This window comes from Peromyscus leucopus, chromosome 2, assembly GCF_004664715.2.
Source record: "Peromyscus leucopus breed LL Stock chromosome 2, UCI_PerLeu_2.1, whole genome shotgun sequence".
Classification (NCBI taxonomy): Eukaryota; Metazoa; Chordata; class Mammalia; order Rodentia; family Cricetidae; genus Peromyscus; species Peromyscus leucopus.
This window is the reverse complement of record NC_051064.1, coordinates 124,188,686-124,209,696: the sequence shown is the minus strand read 5'-3', so window position 1 is coordinate 124,209,696 and position 21,011 is coordinate 124,188,686. Positions and strand designations below refer to the sequence as shown.

The following is a 21,011-nucleotide window of genomic DNA, read 5'->3' as shown; positions in this document are numbered from 1 at the left end:
TTTAATGCTGAAAGGTTTAAGTTCTTTAGATATTTTAGGCATTAGAAAAAGGAGGGGAGGAGGCCTGAGGCTATGGTTCTCTTGGTAAAATCCTTGCTTCACAAGCACAAGGATGTGAGTTCAGATTCCCAGGACCTATATAAAAAGCCAGAGTCGATGGGTGTGGTGGCACAGGCCTTTAATCTCAGCACTCAGTACCCTGAGGCAGAGGCAGGTGGATCTCTGTGAGTTTGAGCTCTACATCGTGAGTTCCAGGACAACCAGGGCTACAGAAAATTAACATGCCTCAAAAAATTATTAAAAATCTATGGTATGACTGAGCGCATGCCTTTAATCCTAGCACTTGGGAGGCAGAGCCAGGTGGATCTCTGAGTTCGAGGCCAGCTTGGTCTACAGAGCAAGATCCAGGACAGGCATCAAAACTACTCAGAGAAATCCTGTCTTGAAAAAAAAATTTTATGGTATGAAAACAGGCACATACCTGTAAATCCAGCACTGTGGGACAGAAACAGGAGGGCCCTGGGGTTTGCTGGCCAGTCATTCTAGTCAAATTGGTAAGCTCCCTGATTTGGTGTCTCAAAGAAATAAGGTGGAGAGTTATTTAGAAAGATACCTGATGTTGACCTATGACCCCCAAATGTATTATAAGGGCTGGAGCTATGACTCGGGGGTTAAGAAAGCTTTCAGCTCTTTCAGAGGACTTGAGTTCAGTTCCCAGTACCAACACCACCAAGCAACTGGAAACTGTAACTCTGGCTCCAGGGGATCCATGTCTTCTTCTGACCTCTGTGGGCACTTGTACTCATACACACACACCCTCATAACCTTATTATTTGACTGGAACCAAATAATAAGGAAATTCCCATTCCTATTTCTCCAAACCCCACCCACTCAGGAAAATCTCCAAACAAAGGGAAGGCACCAAAAAACCCAGTTTTGCATTCTCAGCGGCTGTGGCAGCTCCTCCCCTGAAGATGTCCGACATCAGCTTTTGACCATACTTTGGCACAAACCTAGCTTGTGGCGGACGAGACGTCACCCCTGTCTACAGGCTATAGAACCTCCCTGCTTTTATTCAAGCCCTGATCTCTGGTACTGGAGAACCCACCAAGGAGTTGCTTTGCTCAAATATACTTGTTCTTTTGCTTCTTCAATTTGGCTTCATCTGGCTTACTGCATCAGCAGAGAAACCTATTATTGTGGTACAGAAAACCTATTAGTTATAAAGAGTAAATAAAGACCTGTCTATGTGGGCACATACATGATTCTGGTGCTCAGGCGGAAGGACACAGATTTCCAAGTCAGTCTGCTGCAGTCCACGGTAAGGTGCTGTTGAGAAGGGAGGACCGGAGTGGTGCATGCCTTTACTGGAGGCAGAAGTAGGATCTCTGTGAGTCTGTGAGTTCCAGGCCAGCCTGGTCTACACAGAGTTTCAGGTCATCCATGGTTAATTAGTGAGACCCTGTCTCAAAATAAGTGAAAAAACAAACAGACAAAAGTAAACTGGGTTGTGCGTTGTGGTACACACTTGTAATCCCAACAGTTAGGAAGCTGAGGCAGGAGGATCTGGAGTTCAACCCAACCTGAGCTACACATAATGAGACTCTGTCTCAAAAAAACAAACAAAGCAAAACAAAATGGTGACTGGAGAAGCAGAGAATGACGGTGGACGCAGTTAAAGAACACCAACACAAATGGAAAGTTGTTTGTGGAACGGAAAAAAAAAAGGAAAAAACAGAACAAAAATGGTGGTGTATCCCTTTAATCCCAACACCGGGAAGGCAGAGGAAGGCAGATCTCTGAGTTTATGGCCAGCCTGAGCTACATGAATTCTAGGACAGCCAGGGCTACATAGAGAAACTGTGTCATTTAAAAAAAATGATGATGAGGAGGAAGGGGGGAGGAGAAAATAATATTAAAATGGCAATATTCCCCCAATGTATTCTACAGACTCAATATCCTCTCTCACAAAATCCAAGTCAGTGTCTTAATAGAAATTGACAAACATGTTCAAATTCATATCAGGCTATAAAGACACCAGAATAGGCAAAAAACAATACTGAAGATGAATAGCATGGTTGGGGGACTCACAGTTCCCCGTTTCAGAACTCACTGCAGACCAGTAGCAATCACAATGACGAGTGCTGGTGTAAGGATAAACGGAGCTCAACAGAGAGGAGCCCATGTCCCCATAGAGCTTTGGTCAGTTGGGTTTTGGCAAGAATATCCAAGACCATTTAATGAGGAAAGAACAGGTTTTCAATGAGTTCTGGGAATTCACGCTCAGGTCCTCACATTTTCCTGGCAAGAATTTTTATAGACTGGAGCTATCTTCACAGCCTCCAGCTCAGAGAATTCTTACCAAGGTAGACAGAGGCAAGAGTGCCAACGTGCTCTCACGTCTCTGATCGGCATCGGTATCATTCAAGGCAGAGCACTAGGCACATTGGTATCATTGAAGGCAGAGCACTAGACACACAACCAAGTTTAACCTTCAGTGGTACTTTTTGGAAGAACCGGCATGGCAGTTGGAGCAGCGGTCCTTGTCGTTGAACTCCGAGAGCAATAAGGGATGAAATACAGGTACAATAACCATTTCAGGCAGATGTCTCACTCACCCTACCAGGGAAACACAAGTCCTGTATGGCGACCCTGGAGGAGGGAAAAAGACTTAAAGCAGAGGTTCTTACCATAGGTTGAGACCCCTTTGAGGACGTCGAATGACCCTTTCACAGGTGTTGCCTGAGCCCATCAGAAAACACAGATATTTATATTGCAATTTATAACAGTAGCAAAATTACAGTTATGAAGTAGCATATGAAGTGTGGGGCAAGGGAACTCGGAATTGTAACTGCTCAGAACATTTTGTGCTTAGTAGTTTCTATACTGGGAGAAAGGGAACATTTTTACAATGATGTAGCAAAATCCTTTAAGGATCCTGCCAGGGACTCGCTTCCATACAGCTCATTCAGTCTTCACTGTAGCCTAGCTTCCTGGAGATGACATGGGTTTTACTACGGAGGTGTCAAGCTGGTGCTGCAGGGCCTTGAGAGGATGTGAGGCCAATTTGTAAGCTAGCATAGATGGTCCCCTGTCTACAGAGAGGGGTGTCTGGATTTAGCCAACTGTTTCCAGACAGAAGAACGGGACTGGAGTGATATCTCCCAAAATTTTGTGAGATCAGAACTCTACATTTTGTTGTTGTTGTTTGCTTGTTTTTTTCATGACAGGGTTTCTCTGTGTGGCCCTGGCTGTCCTGGAACTCATTATATGGCCAGGATGGCCTCGAACTCACAGAGCTCCATCTGCCTCTGCCTCCCAAGTGCTGGGATTAAAGGTGTGTAGCATGAATCTTAAAGGTACTTATTAATAAAATCAAACCTGAGGCCAGTTATTGGGGTGACACTGGAAGATCAGAGAGACAGAACAAGCCACAGCTAACCTCACCTGGCCAACTTCTCAGCTGGTCCTTTTTCCTCAGACTGGAAGCTTCTGTGTCCTCATCCCAAAGGCTCTCAGCTGAACTGCTGCTCAAAAGCCTGAAGCTTAACCAGCTAAAAGCTTACCAACCAAAATGCTTCTATCTCCGGGTCTTCACGCCTTATATACCTTTCTGCTATCTGCCATCACTCTCTGGGATTAAAGGCTTGCTTTTTTTTTTTTTTTTTTTTTTTTTCCGTTAAGTTGTAGGAGTTTATTTTAAATAACCTACAGTTGATTAAAAGGGAATTCATGATAAAAATAGAAGACACTTGAGGAAAGATGGGGAATGGACTCTGCGCACGCACTAAACTAACAAAGCTTCCTCTAAAACTAGTGATTATAGCAAAAAATGTCTTCACATTAAAATTTTGCTTTTTATGTTTTTTTTTTCAATTTTTTACACAATTACAAAAGAAAAATAAAAGCCCTAAAATCTTGATTATTTTTCTTTTTTGTTTTTTGGGGTTTGGTTTTTAAATTTTTTTTTTTGACCAAATGCTCATTTTCCTCTAAATTTATTGACCTGTGGAAGTTTTTATACAATAAAGTCTTTCAAATGAAAGACTGGGGTTTCCAAAGAAAAAGATGGATCTCTTAAAGGGTACAAAGAATGCTGAGAACAAAGGATGATGGGAAAATGGTTTCAGTCACTGATTATTTCATATCTTTAGACTCACTCGCCCTTCATCCCTCCCCAGCCCCAAGCTACACAATCTTTAAGATCAAGAAGAAGGCTTAAATATTTTAAAATAATTAAAAAGAAATAAAAATTCACATTTAAAAAGAACACTCAAAGCCGGGCGGTGGTGGCGCACGCCTTTAATGCCAGCACTCGGGAGGCAGAGCCAGGCGGATCTCTGTGAGTTCGAGGCCAGTCTGGGCTACCAAGTGAGTTCCAGGAAAGGCGCAAAGCTACACAGAGAAACCCTGTCTCAAAAAAAAAAAAAAAAAAAAAAAAAAAGGAACACTCAAGTCAGGAAATATTTTCCCATCATGCTTTTCTGTGAATAGGTGTCTGAACCAAAACACTGCCGACGTCACAACTGCTTCAAGTTTAATGAAAACTGATTCCCATGACGATAGAGTGACAATTCTAATAGGTGTGCTGGGTTTTTGTTTTGTTCTACTTAACTTTAAATTCCTGAAATGGAAAGAGGAGGGAATTTAGGAATCATTTCTATTAAAATATAGAAGTTATTGCAAAACCCTAACTGTTAAAACGCACCAATATAATCAGACTTCGCATACAGTAGCTGAGAGAATCCAAACATTGCAGCAAAACTGAATTTGCCTGGCAGGATGCTGACAAATTCCCATCCACTTGCTCTCGAAAATAAAAACAAAATTCAAAACAAATCAAACAGCTAGAATTTTGATATCTGAAATATTTTTAAATAAGTTGTCCATAGGACAACTGGCTCAGCTCTCCCTTATAACATCTCCAGGTCTATCTTTTTGCAAAGATGTTGGTTTGTTAAGACTTGTGACCTCTCCCTCAGGCATGAGGGCAAGTGAGGCTCAGTTTATCCATCTTCCTCAAACCACACTGTCCCTTTTCACAGAACCCCTGGCAAGACTGGTCAAAACTCGTAGTCCTCATCGGTCATATCAATGGCCCAAGCAAACTTCTCCCTCTGGGTTTTGTTGTAAATCTTCTCAATTGGGACCCCCCACTTCTTGCACCAAGCCACTGTGATCCTAGGGTCCAGATAATTGAGTTTGGAGGTTCCCAAGACAATTTGTTTATTCTCCTCTCGATCTGTGGCTTGAACTTCCAGCTTCATCAGCTGCTCTTCTAGTCTCTGTACAGCCTTCTTTTTTGACTCTACTACCTTCTTGGTCTTTGCATCCTTCATGACTTTGGCATCAGCCTTAGCACTTTTCAGGTCCCTTCGAGCATCTGCTAACTGGTCTTTCTTGGCATCAATCTTAGACTGCAAGTCCATCATTGACTTCTCAAAGGTCTTTGGTGGCGCCCTCTGGTGGTTACAAAGAATTGCAACAGCTCGATTGGCACGATTATAAGATAGAATCTTTGCTGGTACATTCTCATCAGGGGCTGTGAGCTCTTTAAGCTGCTGCTGTAGCGTGATGGAGGCATTGTATGTACGGAACACCTTGGCGGTCAAGCCCTCCATGAGATCCTGAAGATGCTTATTTAGAATACCAGTATTAAGTCGATCAAAAAGATCATCCTCGGGTTGCTTGTTCTCCATAAATAGTTGTAAGTTCTTAAAAACTCATTTCTCAACTGGGACTTTGTTATAGTATCTGATTGAGTCCTTCCCAGGAAAGTCAAATTCCACCACATATTCCTGAGCATCCAATTCTGGGTGTAGATTGATGTGTTCCACTCTAAGTGAACAGCAACCCACAGTGTCTGCCGTTTCTCCTTCCTCCTTCTCATTGCCTGCTCTCAGAGCAAGCTTATCAATGAAGTACAGTGCTACAGCTCTCTGTCGAACTTTCATCTCTTTGGACTTCCAGTCTTCCCGATACTGATTTCGGATCTTGTCCACACACTTCTTCAGCCGCCGAGCAGTCTCGTATTTCTGCCAGTCTTTCTCACCCTTGATTCGTGAACTGGGATTCAGCATGATGTATTTAATAGAACCTTGGATGTTCTCTGTCCAGGAGACTAGCCAAGTAACCTTGTTATCATGTCGGACTTCTTTCCATTTATGTCCTGGAGGAGGAGAAGGAACCTTGGCATCTTTGCTGCAGTTAATGATTATGTCCTCAGGCATGATTCTTCTCTTCAGCATGCCCATCTTGGGGTGGTTACCTCGGCCACGGAAAAGCCCTGGAGGCTCTATCTTGAAGTTGGCAATCCTCTCTTTATGATTATCCATAACACAAAAGCCATATTCTTTCAATAATTTTTCATTTTCTTCTTTGATTTTCAGTTTTTCTTCCTTGCTCATCTGCTTCCGAGCCTCTGACTGGGCTTTGAAATACTGGCTCATCTGTGTGAAGTCGCATTTGCTTAAGTTGGTAATCATATTTTTCTCGTCATTAGTCATCTCCTTTCTCCAATCTTTAAAGAAATTTTTCCTGAATATTTCCTTAGTAGTATATTCATGGTCAAGCATTTTTGCAAAGAATGTAGCTACTTCTTCTGCTTTGGGACTCAACTTCATAACCTTACCATCATAGTAAAACTTGACACCCTCTGGAAGAGGCTCATATGGTGGAGCAAAGACAGGCCCTTTGTGTTCTAGGAATTTCCACTTGATGCCTTCAGGATAGCGTTCTTCTTCCCACCATTTCCACTTCTGTTCCTCTTCCTTTTTCGGCTTCTTTTTCTTATCTGACTCAGCAACTTTTTTATCTTCATCTTTATTCTTGGGTTTTTTCAATTTGCCATCCTCTTCTTCTTCTAGTTTTCTTTTCTTCTCCTTCTTGATATCTTCTGTCTTAATTTTCTTAGGTTTATAATCAGCATCATCCTCATCTCGAGGTCTCTTCAGTGGCTTTATGTCCTCTTTTGGAGGAACAAAATAGCCATCATCTTCAGGTTCATCTTTAATTCGTGGTGGACTAGAGAAGCCATTTTCCTTCTCCTTGTTTATTTTTGCATCCCAGCTGCTCTAATCTTTTCCTCCTTTCGTTTTTCCTTGTCTCTGTCTTTATGTTTGTCTGAAAGAACCCAGAGGAGATCTTCCTTCAGAGAGACCCAAACCAAGGAAACACCGAAACACGATCAGATGCAAAAGCAAGAGGTTTATTAGATACACGGTACCCGGGCGAAGTCTCTAGGAGACTTGCGCCCTTCCTAGGCAAAGGGACTTTTTATGGATTCCAGGCAGAGGCGGCTACAGAAGCAAGAAGCATAGTTACAGGTCCTATTGGTTGTTTCAAAGAAGCCAGGGTGAACTTGGGTCGTATGTGTGTGGCTGATCTGGCCTTGCCAGCCAGCTGCTTATTCTCAAGGCAGGCCCGCCATAAATATCCTAATTTAACCCAACTGTCTTTCTCCCAAGGCCGCTGACCATAATTATCTCCTCCCTAAGCCAGATGGCTGGCCACAGTTATCTCTCCCTCCCAAGGCCGGATGGCTAGTTAGTTACAGCTGTGTACTTCTTTCTGTTTCTTCAGAATGGCGTTTCTTAGCTAAGTTATGGGGGCATTACTTCAGCCCAACCCCATATCCTCATAATGAGTGGGGGTCTTTCAGTCTTTATGTTTTTCTGAGCTTCCATCTTTGTGTTTGGTTTTCTCTTTCTCTTTATGCTTCTTTTCAGAATCTTTATGTTCACTGTTGCTATGCTTAGACTTTTCCCGGTCCTTTTCCTTATCCTTCTTGTGCTCTTTATGCCGGTGTTCTCGATCTTTATGTTTATCTTTGTGTTTGTGAGAATCATTCAATCGGAAATCCGCTTCGATCTGGGAGTCGTTGTGGAGATGGTCCCCGCTCATGTCGGCCTGCGGCGGCGGGCGAACGCTGAAGGCTCAGAGGCAGCGCGGGGGAGAGACGCGGACGGTCGGGGCGGCCTGAGCAGGCGGACGGAGTTCCCGAGAGGCACGAGCAGACGGCGACAGCAGCCACGGGCCCGAGACTCCCGGGGCAGCTGAGGAGGCGACGCTGACAGACTGCCGGGCGGGCGGACGGGCAGGCGGGCGACGAGAACAGACCCCCAGCAGTTGTGTAACAGCCTAAGTTCGCATTTCCCCTCAGTGCGCCTGCGCGGCCGCTTTTAAATGGGACGGCGGCGACGTCAGAGCTCGTGGAAAGGGGCTGAAGGCTGCGGGCAGGTCTCTTAAAGGCTTGCTTTCTGGGATTAAAGGTGTGAGTCACCATGCTTGGCTGTGTCCTTGAACACATGGATTTCTGCCTCTGGAATGCTAGGATTAAAGGCGTGTGCTACCACTGCCTATCCTAAGTATCTAGTGGCTTTTCTGTTCTCTGACCCCAGATAAGTTTATTAGGGTACACAATATTTTGGGGAACACAATACCACCACAAAGATGTGTGCCACCACTGCCTCGAAGAAACTTACATTTTTATCAGAAATCTGTGTTGATGTTATTGTTCTAATGTTGAGTTCAATTTTCGTTTTGTTTTGAGACAAAGTCTCACTGTGTAGCCTGAGTTGGCCTCTAGCTCCAAATCCTCCTCCCTCCAATTCTCAAGTGCTGGGATCCAGGTCTGGGCCATCACGCCTGGGTAAATGCTTTGGAATATTCAGCCCAGTTTCTGCCTCTGGAAAGACCGAGCCGACAAGCTTTTCCTGAGTCCTCCTGCTCAGTACAGCTAAATGCAGGAAACTATACAAATGTAACAGGCAGGCTCAACAAGAGAACAGACCTGCTAGGAACTTTGGGATCAAAGAATGACTTGGTGCTGTTTCCTGAGTGTTCTTCTTGCCCCACGTATGTCAGGATGGATACTGGAGAGACACCAAGCAACCCCAAACTGCCAATCGTGGTGACAAATGAGTCCCCAGGAAAGCCTGCTTCCTTTAGTTAAAGGACCAGGAAAGTTACTTGAGACAGATAATGTTTAGACAGCGCCATCTTGACTCCAGCTCCACCCTTACCCCCTCACTAGGCCACATAGAGAGCCGAGCCAGCTAGGCTAACAGTGATGAAGCCACCCCTCCCCTCTGAGTGAGCAGATTCACTCAGGACATCCACTGTGGAAGCCTGTTTTCAGGTTCCTCGTGGCTTTACTCAGCAGGTCCACATAGAGAGGATGATTAGGGCCACGGGCCTGAGTGCAGGTGTCTGAGATGGTCTGCACTTGGCTGTGCTGGGGGAGGAGGTCTTTTGCTCCACCCCTTGGCGTCTCTATAAATACCCTGGGGCAGAGACAGTCGGGGTCCATTGGAATAGGTTCCAGTCCCTCTCGAGGCTATCCTTTATTTCCTATCTGTTTATCTCCACAATCTAAGTCCTTCTAGCTAATATTTCCTGCTGCTCACACTCAAGAAAACTCTGGGGAGCTGTGGAGTTGGTGGGTAAATGCCCTGCAATCCACCAATAACGAGGCCACTTGTGTCTTTCCACAATAGTAGTGGAGGCCACTGGGAGACAGAGGAGGCACCATGCACACCCAGCTGGTGTGGTGCCAGTAAAGGCCTAATGCAGAACCTGCCTACTGGTTAGGACACCCCTACCCACTCCAGCTCCAACTGCCAGTGGAGACCAAAGGGAGACCCTGGACTTTTGCACCCTCCTGGCATTAGGAGACACCATCCCTGCCCTTCCCACAGAGTGGTGTAGGAAGAAGAGTAAACACAAAATATAAACGAGACTCAGAGTTTGATCATATCCAAAACATCCTGGTCTCAATCCAAAATCACTTCCCATACCACGAACCTCACAAATCTAACTTGAGGAAAAAGGGAAGGCAGGTGGACCAGTGGGTAAAGGTGCTGCCCGCAAGCCTGACAACCTGAGTTTGATCCCTGGGATCCACGTGGTAGAAGGAGAAACCGACTCCCACACTGTCCTCTGACCTCCATGATATTCTAATGGGATGAAAAAAAATTATAGGAGGCTAGTTGGGGTTGGACAGATGGCTCAGCGTTAAGAGCACTGACTGCTCCTCCAGAGGACCTCAGTTCCATTTCCAGCACCCACACAGTGGCCCCCAACCCTCTGTAACTTCAGTCCCAGGGGATCCAGTGCCCTCTTCTAGCCTGCTCTGGCACCAGCCACACAAGTGGTGCACAGACAAAGTGCAGGTAAAACATCTATATACATAAACATTTTAAATATTTTAAAATAAAGTTCAGGAGGTAAAGGTTTATGCTATACAAACATGGCAACCTGAGTTCAATCCTTAGAACCCATGTCAAGGCAAAAGGATAGAACCAGTTCCAAAAAATTGGCTTCTGACCTCCACAAGCTCACCTTGTCACTCACACATACACACGGATGAACACACACACATAACATGCACACACATACATACATACATGAACCACATAGGCACACACGGAGATACACACACGCAGCCACACACACACACACACACACAGTTGATAAATCGGTTTTCAAAAACGACGTGGGTGGTGCTGGAGAGAAGGCTCATCATCAGTTGAGAGCACAAACCTCTCCCGAAGAGGACTCCAGTTCAGTTCCTAGCACCCAGATCAGGGAGCTCACAAGTAACTGTAACTCCAGCCCAGGGGTGTCTAACACCACAGGTCTCCCCAGGAAATCATGTGCAGATTTCCACCCATAGACACATGCATAACTAAACATGATAAAACATTAGAAAAAAAAACTAGGCTGGATGTAGTGACATGTGTTTGTAATTCCAGCACTTGGGAAGAAGAGGCACAAGGACAAAGAGTTCAAGGTCATCCTTGGCTACATAGCAAGTTCAAAGCCTCCAAGCCAGCCTGGGCTACCTGAAAGCCTAACTCAAAAGACAAAAAAAAAAAAAAAAAAAAAAAAAAATCATTTATAAGCCAGGTAGTGGTGGTGCATGCCTTTAATCCCAGCACTGAGGAGGCAGAGGCAGACAGATTTCTGAATTTGAGGCCAGCCTGATCTACAGAGTGAGTTCCAGGACAATCAGAGCTACACACAGAGAAACCATATCTCGAAAAATCAATAATAAAATAAAAAATACATTATAGACACCAACACAAAAATGACAGATATTAGAATAATTGGAAAAAGCTTTTTAAATGGCCACCATAAAAATGCCTCACTATCTGTGGCCCATGTTTTCACCAAAGGTCACATGAATGCCTAGGGTCTAGGTGGGTATCCGGGGGCCATGCTGCTACCCAAGCCATGGTGTCATCGGGACCAGGGCTGCTGCGAACGGCCAAGTCTAGGTCCATGACTTTACAGCAGCCAGGGTCTGAGTTGATGTCCGTGACCCATGGTACCACTGAGGGTCAGCCACCTGAGACCATGTTGGTGTCTGAAGGCCATGGTGCTACCAGCGCCATACTGATCTGGCTGTCCTGTGCTGCCACTAGGGCCATGGAGACACCAGGGCCCCAGCTGCTGCCAAGGACCATGTCTGGGTCCATGGTCCTGCTGTGGCTGGGATCTGTGTTGCTGTCCATGGCCCATATATCCATGGGAGTCACAGGAACCAAGAACATTGAAATCTGAGAGCCATGCTGAGCTGGTCCCACCCTTACTGTTGTGGGATAATCATTTTGTACACTGTGAAGATGTGTCTTTGCTAAGGCACCTTCTGATTGGTTTAATGAAGACCTGAATGGCCAATAGCTAGGCAGAAGAGGATAGGCGGGACTTCCAGGGAGAGAGAGGAACTTGGAATGAATCTAGGCTCACAGGAAATGCTATGAAGACACAGAGGAAGTCAAACATACAGAATGAAAGAGAGGTAAGAAGCCACACATGTAACAAACTGTAGATGAATAGAAATTATGTTAATGAAGTTTTAAGAGCTAATTGGGAACAAGCCTAAGCTAAAGTCCAAGCTTTCATAATTAATAATAAGTCTGTATGTCATTATTTGGGAGAAAGTCCAGCAACACCTCACTGGCCCGGAGGTGGATACTACAGCAGTAGAGCTGGCCCCCACAACCAGGAAAGATGGCCACACCCCTTAGCACAGGCATGTACCTCACCAGGGCAGCACCCTAGAGCTGACTGTTGTCTGGGACATGGGTGAGCTGGCCCTGAGGATGTGAGATTAACAGAGCTGTCCCTGCCCCCCCCCATCCACCATGTGGTAGCATGGGTGAGGGAAAGATGCCCTCCTTCTCCCACCCCTTGCTACCCAAAGCAGGTGAGAGGCTGGCCCTGGGATCACTAGAGTCAGAGAACTAGCCTTGTCCCTCACAACTGCAGCACACTGGAGAGCGGGCCCTTCATCCCATCTGGGCAGCATACTAGAGCTGACCCTGTGGGCACAGGTGAGCTGACCCTGTGGACACGAGAGCAGGAGAGATGTCCCTGCTCCGACTCTCATCTGCCATGTGGTGGCATGGGTGAGGGAACGATGCCCTACCCCCCACCCCTTGCTACCTGGGGTCATGAGAGTGGGAGAACTATCCTCTCATCAGCTGCTGCACACAGGAGAGCAGACCCTGCACCCTGCCAGGGCAGCACACTAGAGCTAACCCCGTTGTCAGGGACTCAGGTGAGTCAGCCCTGAGGGCATGAGAGCAGGAGAGCTGACCCCACCCATCCCCGTATGCCCCCCACAGCAATCAGAGAGGGCCCTTCACCTTGCCTAGGCAAGGCAGTGGAGCTGGCCCTGGTGGTGTGAGTGTGGGAGAGCTGGACCCAAGGGCCAAAGAGTGAGAGAATCGGCCTCACTCCTTGCTGCAGAGGCTGTGCTGGAGATCTCACCTGGGTGGGGAAAGCTGGTGGGCTGACTAGCCCAGCTACCATCCAGGTCAGGAACCAGGGGTATGAGATGATCCACCCCGGCATCCACTGAATCTATGAACTGTTGGAGCATGTGAAGGAGATGAACCTATAGATCCAAAACAGCAGGATCTCCACAACACAGGACAACAACAGGATATCCAAGAGGAGCCCCAGTGAGAGAGCCATTATTGATGGTGTAGCAGAAGCCAGAGACCAGGAACCAGACCAAGACGAGATTCTTCTTCTTCTTCTTCTTCTTCTTCTTCTTCTTCTTCTTCTTCTTCTTCTTCTTCTTCTTCTTCTTCTTCTTCTTCTTCTTCTTCTTCTTCTTCTTCTTCTTTTTCTTCTTCTCCTCCTCCTCTTCCTCCTTCTTTTGTTGTTTTTATTTTGTTTTGTTTCGTCTGTAGTTTTTCTTTTAAATTTTGTTTTGTTTTGCGGGGAGGTTGCAAGGGTAGATAGCAGATTGGAAGGACAGGGATGTTGTGTGATATTTTGATCAAATTCTGACAATAAAGTTTGCTTTGAGTCAGAGGTCGGAGCTAGCCATTAGCTGACCAAAATTAACCATGGAGGTTTTGGAGGACTGAGGACAGATAGGAGTCAGGACGTAGTAAGGTGGGGCTGAGAGAGGATCTCAGCCCTTTTTGGATGGAGGAATGGAAGGGAAAGAAGGTCACTGGTGGCTTCTCTGTCACTTCTCTGGTCATTCATGTCCTTACCCTGCTATCTGACTCCCAATTTTTTTAAAAGATTTATTTATTTATCATATACATTGGGGTTTTGCCTGCATGTATGTTTGTGTGAGGATGCCAGATCCCCTGGAATTGGAGTTACAGAGAGTTGTGAGCTGCCACTGCCATGTGGTTGCTGGGAATTGAACCCAGGTCCTTTGGAAGAGCAGCCAGGGCTCTTAACCTCTGAGCCATCTCTCCAGCCCATGACTCTTGATTTTGTTTTATTGATAAAGAATAATTAGATAAATGTTTTATGGGGAAATGTGTGGGATTGGGATGCATGATGTGAAATTCAAAAAGAATCAATAAAAGTTTGAAAACATGCCTCACTATATATAACATACTCAGATATGAACATACTTGGTGTCTTAGTTAAGATTTCTATTGCTGTGAAGAGACACCATGATCATGACAACTCTTATAAAGAAAAAACATTTAATTGGGATTGGCTTACAGGTTCAGAGATTTAGTCCATTATCATCATGGTGGGAAATGTGGCATTGTGCAGGCGGACATGGGGCTGGAGGAGGAGCTAAGGGTTCTACATCTGGATTGGCAGACAGCAGGAAGAGAGTGCCACACTGGACCTGGCTTGAGCTTGAAACTTCAAAGTGACACACTTCCTCCAACAAAGCCACACCTACCTCAACAAGAGCACACCCCCTAATAGTGCCACTCCCTAATGACCTAGCATCAAATATATGGGAGCCATTCCTATTCAAACTGACACATTCTACTCCCTGGCCCCCATAACCTTGTAGCCATATCATAATGCAAAAATGCATTCCATCTGACTTCAAAAGTCCCCAAAGTCTATCACAGTCTCAACAGTGTTTAAAAGTCTAAAATTCAAAGTCTTTTCTGAGATTCATGCAATTTCTTAACTATAATCCCCTACAAAATCAAAATAAAAAAGCAGATCACATCCTTCCAACATATAGTGGCACAGGATATACATTATCATTCCAAAATGTCAGGAAGGGAGCGTAGTGAGGAAATACAGGACCAAAGCAAGACTGAAAACCAGCTGGGCAAACTCCAAACTCTGCATCTCCATGTCTAATGTCAAAATGCTCTTCAGATCTTCAACTCCATCCAGCTTTGTAGACTGCAACCCACTTCCTTCTCTTGGGCTGGTTCCACTCCCTGGTAGCAGCTTTCCTCAGCAGCTATCCCATGACTCTGGCATCTCCAACATCTTGGGGTCTCCAAGGCAATCCAGGCTTCAGCAGCTTCACACAATGGCCTCTCTAGGCCTCCATGCAGGGACACCCCAGACATGTCCTTGGCAGCGTTCCTTAGTTGCAGAGGGAGATTCTATAACCCATTTCTTCTATCCTTGACACTAAAGCCAGAACTATATGGCCAAAGCTGTCAAGTTCTTCTGCTTGCTGGGGCTGGAATATGGCCCTCTCATTCAATTACATCTTTACCAGCTTTCCTTTTTTTATTTTTATTTATTTATTTATTTATTTATTTATTTATTTATTTATTTATTTATTTTTGTGGTTCCCTTCATTGCCTAAGCTTGGCTGTTCTGGAACTCCCTCTGTAGACCAAGCTGGCCTCAAACTCAGAGAACCACCTGCCTCTGCCTCTGCCTCCCAAGTGCTAGGATTAAAGGCAAGTGCCACTATACAAGGCCCTAAGATTTTCTTTAAATCCTTTTCACTTTTCTTTAATTCCTTTTCACAAATTGGAAGCCTATCTGAGTGGGGTCTTGCCCTGAGGTCATCACTCCCTTTATTTTATTTAGTATCGGATTTTTCTTTAATTTTTTTATCTGCATTTTATATTTTCATTTGCTCAGCTTGCTCCTTTTCATTGTAGATCTGTGTAAGCATGGTCACTAATAAACAACACAGCCAACACCAGCTTGTCTGGAAATTTCCTCGGCCAAAGTGGTAATCCATAACTCTTCAATTTAGCCTCAGGCAGATTTTTCAGACAAGAGCAGAAAACAGACACATTCTTTGCCAAACTATCACAAGAATGGTCTCTAGGCCACGTACTAATATTCTCTGAAAACTGCTAAGCCAGGCCCCACAGTTCAAATCACCCTCAGCACTGCTGTCTTCCACACTTCTACTAATATGGTCCATTAAGCCTTGCTTAAAGCATTCAACTGCTTTCCTAACCCAAAATCCCAAAGTTCACATCCTCCAAACAAAAGCATGGTCAGACCTATCACAGCAATACATCCAGTAAATTCTTAGTTGAAAAAAAAAAAAAAAAATAATCTCAAGGAAAAGAAGTCATTTCTAACACTCAGGAGGCAAAGTCAGATAGATCTCTGTGAATTTGAGGCCAACCTGGTTTACACAGTATGTTCCAGGAACACTAGGGCTACATAGACCTTGTTTAAAAAAAAAACGAGAGAGAGTGAGTCTCATTCTGAACACCATATGATGTATGTATGATCCACATACATCATGCAGAATATAGCACAAAATTATAAAGCGGCTGACAATTTCCTATCACTTTATGACATCCTAGCTGTCATAACATAAGTCTCTCTCCAGTGTTCATGGTGATACTGGGGTTAACAAATATATTACACTGTCATTGAGGGAATGGCCGGTACGCAGTATCAGACACAGTGTGGAGTGTCTGGTAACTGACTTCATTGCTTATATATTTACTGTACTACACTTTGCTTTTGTTTTGTTTTGTTTTCCAGACAGGGTTTCTCTGTTATCTCTGACTGTCCTGGGCTAGAACTAGCTCTGTAGATCAGGCTGGACTTGAACTCAGAGATCTGCCTGCTTCTGCCTCCTAAGTGTTGGGATTAAAGGCGTGCACCATCACTCCTGGCTTCTTTTTAAATTTTTATTTCTTTCTTTATTTTATATGCACAAATGTTTTGATGGCATGTATGTCTGTGCATCATGTGCATCCCTGATGCTCACAGAGACCAGGAGATGGCATTGGATCCATCTGGAGATACAGATGTTGTGAGCAGCTGTGTGGGTTCTGGAAATCAAACAGCTCCTCTTGAAGAGCAGCCAGTGCTCTTAACTGTTGAGCCATCCCTCAGTCCCCCACCCCTGTTGGTGGAAGTTTTTGTCTTGCCAGCCAGCTCCCAAATAACCACATAGAGACTTACTATAGATTCTCAGCCGATAGCTTAGGCTTGTTACCAACTAACTCTTACAACTTAAATTAACCCATATTTATTAATTTACAGGCTGCCACATGGCTCATGGCTTGTTATCTCATTTATATGTCCTCCTTCCTCTGCTGAGTCTGGCTGGCGACTCTGCCCTCCTTCTTCCCAGCATTCTCTCAGTCTGGCTCTTCTGTCTAACCTCTTCCTGCCTAGCTATTGGCCAACTGGTTTTTTTATTAAACCATTGAGAGCAATATATCTTCACAGTGTACAAAAGGATTATTCCACAGTGCCCCCTTTATCTTTTATTTTATGTGTATGAATGTTTTGCCTGATTGTATGTCTTTGCACCACATGCATGCAGTTTCCTGGAGACAAGAAGAGGGAGTTAGTTCCCTTTGGCTTGGAGTTACAGATAATTGTGAGCTGCTCGGTGGGTACTGAGAACTGAACCTTGATCCTCTGTAATACCAATAAGTACTCTTAGCTGATGAGCTATCTCTCCAGCCCTGTACTTGAAAGGGGAGATGGCTGCGTGTGGTGGCCCATGCCTTGATCTTAGCACTCTAGAGGCAGAGGCAGGCAGATCTCTGAGAATTCAAATCCTACTTGCTTAACAGAGAGAGTTTCAGAGAGTTCCAGGCTAACTAGGGCTACATAGACTCTGCTTCAAATTAAAAAGAGGAAAAGAAAAAGAAGGAAGGGGGAGAGGGTGCTGGGGAAAGAGGGGAGGCAGACAAGCATTTAAGAAGGTCCTGTGTCCGGCATAGAGAAACCTCTCATGTGCTCCAGGAAGAATTCAGTGGGCAAAGGCTGCACAAGACTGACAGCCTGTTGTTCAAATTCTAAGTGGCTTTATAAAAACAAAAACAAACAAAGGAGCCAGGTATTGGGGTAAATGCTGAAAGGACAGAGAGACAAAGGAACAAGCCACTGCCACCTCTCACCTCTAGGACTCCTCAGCCTGAAAAGCCTCAGATGACAGGCCCCTAGCCAAATGAGCTTCCTCAGCCAAAAAGAATTTAGCCAAGAGAGCCTTTAGTTCCTGTCTCCTCACATCTTAAATACCTTTCTCCACCCAGCCATTAAAGGCGTGTGTGCTTCCCAAGTGCTGGGATTAAAGGCGTGTGCCACCACTGCCTGGCTCTGTTTCTCTCCTAGACTGAGACAGTCTCATGTAGTCCAGGGTGGCTTTGAACTCACAGAGATCCAGACAGATCTCTGCCTCTTGAGTGCTAGGATTAAAGGTGTGTGCCACCACTGCCTGGCCTCTATGTTTAATCTAGTGGCTTGTTCTGTTCTCTGATCTTCAGGCAAATTTTATTAGGGTACACAATATATCACCACAACAGCCCAACTTCAATCCATGGAACACACGTTTAAAAAGCTGGATTCAAGCTGGGTGTGGCAGGGCATGACTTTGATCCCAGCTCTGAGAAAGCAGATACAGGTGAACCTCTGTGAGTTCAAGGCCAGCTTGGTTGACATAGCAAGCTCCAGACTGGCTACTCATTGAGATTCTGTCTCAAAAATAAATAAATAAATAAATGAATGAATAAATAAATAAATAAATAAATAAATAAATGAATGAATAAATAAATAAATACGAACAAATGAATGATAAATAAATAATAAAATAGAAGCTAGCTTTGATGGCACATCTGAAATCCCAGCACTAGGTCAGAGGGCAGAAACAGGAGAATTGCCCAGATGGTCAGATGGTTGTGGGCCAGTTAGCCAGGCACATACACTGAAGAAACAAGTGTTATCTTGTCTTAATAAAATGAAAGGCAAGAACCAACTTCCAAAAGCTGCCCTCTGGCTTCAACACCCTGCCACAGCATGTGCCTACTCCCCCTATCTGTCTCTCACACATACATAATTTAGAAACAAACAGAAACTCCTAATGAGCTGGGCTGACCAGACAGACACAGAGCAAGCACATCCCTTCCAACACCACAATGGCCAGAGCCCAAGTCAAAAGTTTGCAAAGTTGAAAGAAAAGACTGGATCTCACCGTGACATGGAGTTTATTGTTGGCTCTGGGTTCATTAAGCCACTGAGAAATCCTTATCCATCACACAATGTAGAAGTGTGTGATGAATCTAAGTGCCAAGGAGAAAATGGCTGAAGAATTCTGGAAACTCTGGGTAAACTGGTTGAGAAAGAAAAGTAGTTGCCAGAGCAAATCTTGAACACGAGTGAGAATTCTCTGTTCTGGAAACATGCCTGAAGGACTTGCTTCCATAAGGAGGTGAAGTCAATGCCAAGTTTCCAGGGTGTTTAAGGACAGTTTGACTGTCTTGCTGGGGGTAGGGCTATAGGCTAAGCTGAGATCTTTTCAGCTCTGCCTGACACAGTGAGAGAGCCCCAGGGCCTTTGCTGTGCATACCCCACCAGTGGACTGCAGGAACTCTAAGAAGCCAAAGATCCAGGCTCCGAACCCCAGCACTTGGAGGCAGAGGCAGGTTAAAGGTCAACACGGACTACATAGTCAGTTCCAGGCCAGCCAGGGCTGCATTGTGAGACCCTGTCTCAAAAAAAAAAAAAAAAAAGAAAGAAAGAAAGAAAGAAAGAAAGAAAGAAAGAAAGAAAGAAAGAAAAAAAAAAGAAAAAAAGAAAGAAAAAAGAAGAAAAGAAAGGAAATGCAAAGCTGACCCAGTTTCTCTTCTAAGATGCCCTCCTGAGTTGCAATGCCAATGAGATAGAGAATCATCTTTGGAGGTGTGCTGGTTAGCTTTTGTCAACTTGTCACAAACCTAGACACCTGACATATCTGGAAAGAGAAAAATCTTTATTCGTTTGTTTGTTTGTGGTTTTTCGAGACAGGGTTTCTCTGTGTAACCCTGACTGTCCTGGAACTCACTCTGTAGACTAGGCTGACCTCAAATTCAGAAATCCATCTTCCTCTGCCTCCAGAGTGCTGGGATTAATGATTCCAGGACAGTCAGGGATACACAGAGAAACCTTGTCCTGAAAAAAAAAAAAAAAAACATTAAAAAAAGAAGAAGCATACCATTACCATATGACTTAGGAATTGCACCCCTTGGCATCTGTCCCAGATAAAGGAAAGAAGATATCCACACAAACATGCACGTGGCTGTCCATAGAGACTTTATTTATAATAAGACAAACCTGAAAACAAATGTCCACAAATAGGCAAGTGGTGGTGCATTCATACCATGTAAAAGGGTTAAACTTGAGCCCTTCCTCAAAAGACATGTGCACATCATGACTCCTAGACCTAGGAACATGGCCTTATTTGGACAAAAGGTTTTTGCAGAGGTGATTATGTTAAATGGCTTTAAAAAAGTGTGTGTGTGTGTGTGTGTGTGTGTGTGTGTGTGAGTGTCCACTAAAGCCAGGAGAGAGGTCAGATCCCCTGGAGCTGGAGCTACAGGTGGCTGTGAGCTGCCTGATGTGGGTGTTGAGATCTGAGCTCTGGAAGAGCAATAAAGCACTCTTAGCCATCTGAGCCAATTGAGCTGGCTCTCCAGCCCCATGTTAAGTATCTTGACCTGAGATCATGCTGGATTATCTGAGTGGTCCCTACATTCAATAGCCAATGTCTGTAAGAGAGATAGGAAAAGGAGCTAGAGATGTGGCTCACTGGTAGAGTGTTGGCCTAGCACAATGGTTCTCAACCTATGGGTCTCAATCCCTTTGGGAGTCGAATGACCCTTTCACAGGGGTCACATATCAGGTAGCCTCCATATCGGATATTTATATTATGATTCATAACACTATTAAAATTACAGTTATGAAGTATCAATGGAATAATTTTATGGTTGGGGGTCACCACAACATGAAGAACTACATTAGTGGGTCGAAGCATTAGGAAGGCTGAGAACCACTGGCCTAGCATGTACAAGGCCCTGGGTTCTACAGCATCGATGTAGGCAAGGAAAAAGGAAATAGGAAAAGGGAAAGAGAGGAAAAGGCAGGAGAAGAGGTGGGGGAAGTATCAGAGAGGTGTGCCTGTGGCAGAAACACATAGACAACTCGGAGAAGGTCATGTTGGAACCAACGTGGTAGCAGTACACAGTGGCCCACACCTTTAGTCCCAGCACTCAGGAGACAGAAGCAGGTAGATCTCTGTGAGTCTGAGGCCTACCTGTATTGTTGGTTAGCTTTTGTCAACCTGACATAAACCTAGACACCTAGACATATCTGGAAAGAGAAAAATCTTTATCTGTTTGTTTGTTTGTTTGTTTGTTTGTGGTACCGGATGTGGCTCCAGACAGTCAAGGATGCATAATGAGACCTTGTCTCAAAAAACAAACAAGTTAAGGGTTCAATATAGGGGCACATTGCCTGTGATCTGATCACTTAGGAAATGGTTGCAAGGAGATCAGGAGTTCAAGGCCAGG

The 21,011-nt window shown here is 44.7% G+C and overlaps 1 pseudogene; it reads right to left on the bottom strand.

Moving 5' to 3' along the window:
* Positions 1 to 4,853: 4,853 nt before the first annotated feature.
* LOC114681166 lies at positions 4,854 to 8,216 on the bottom strand (annotated as a pseudogene).
* Positions 8,217 to 21,011: the final 12,795 nt, after the last annotated feature.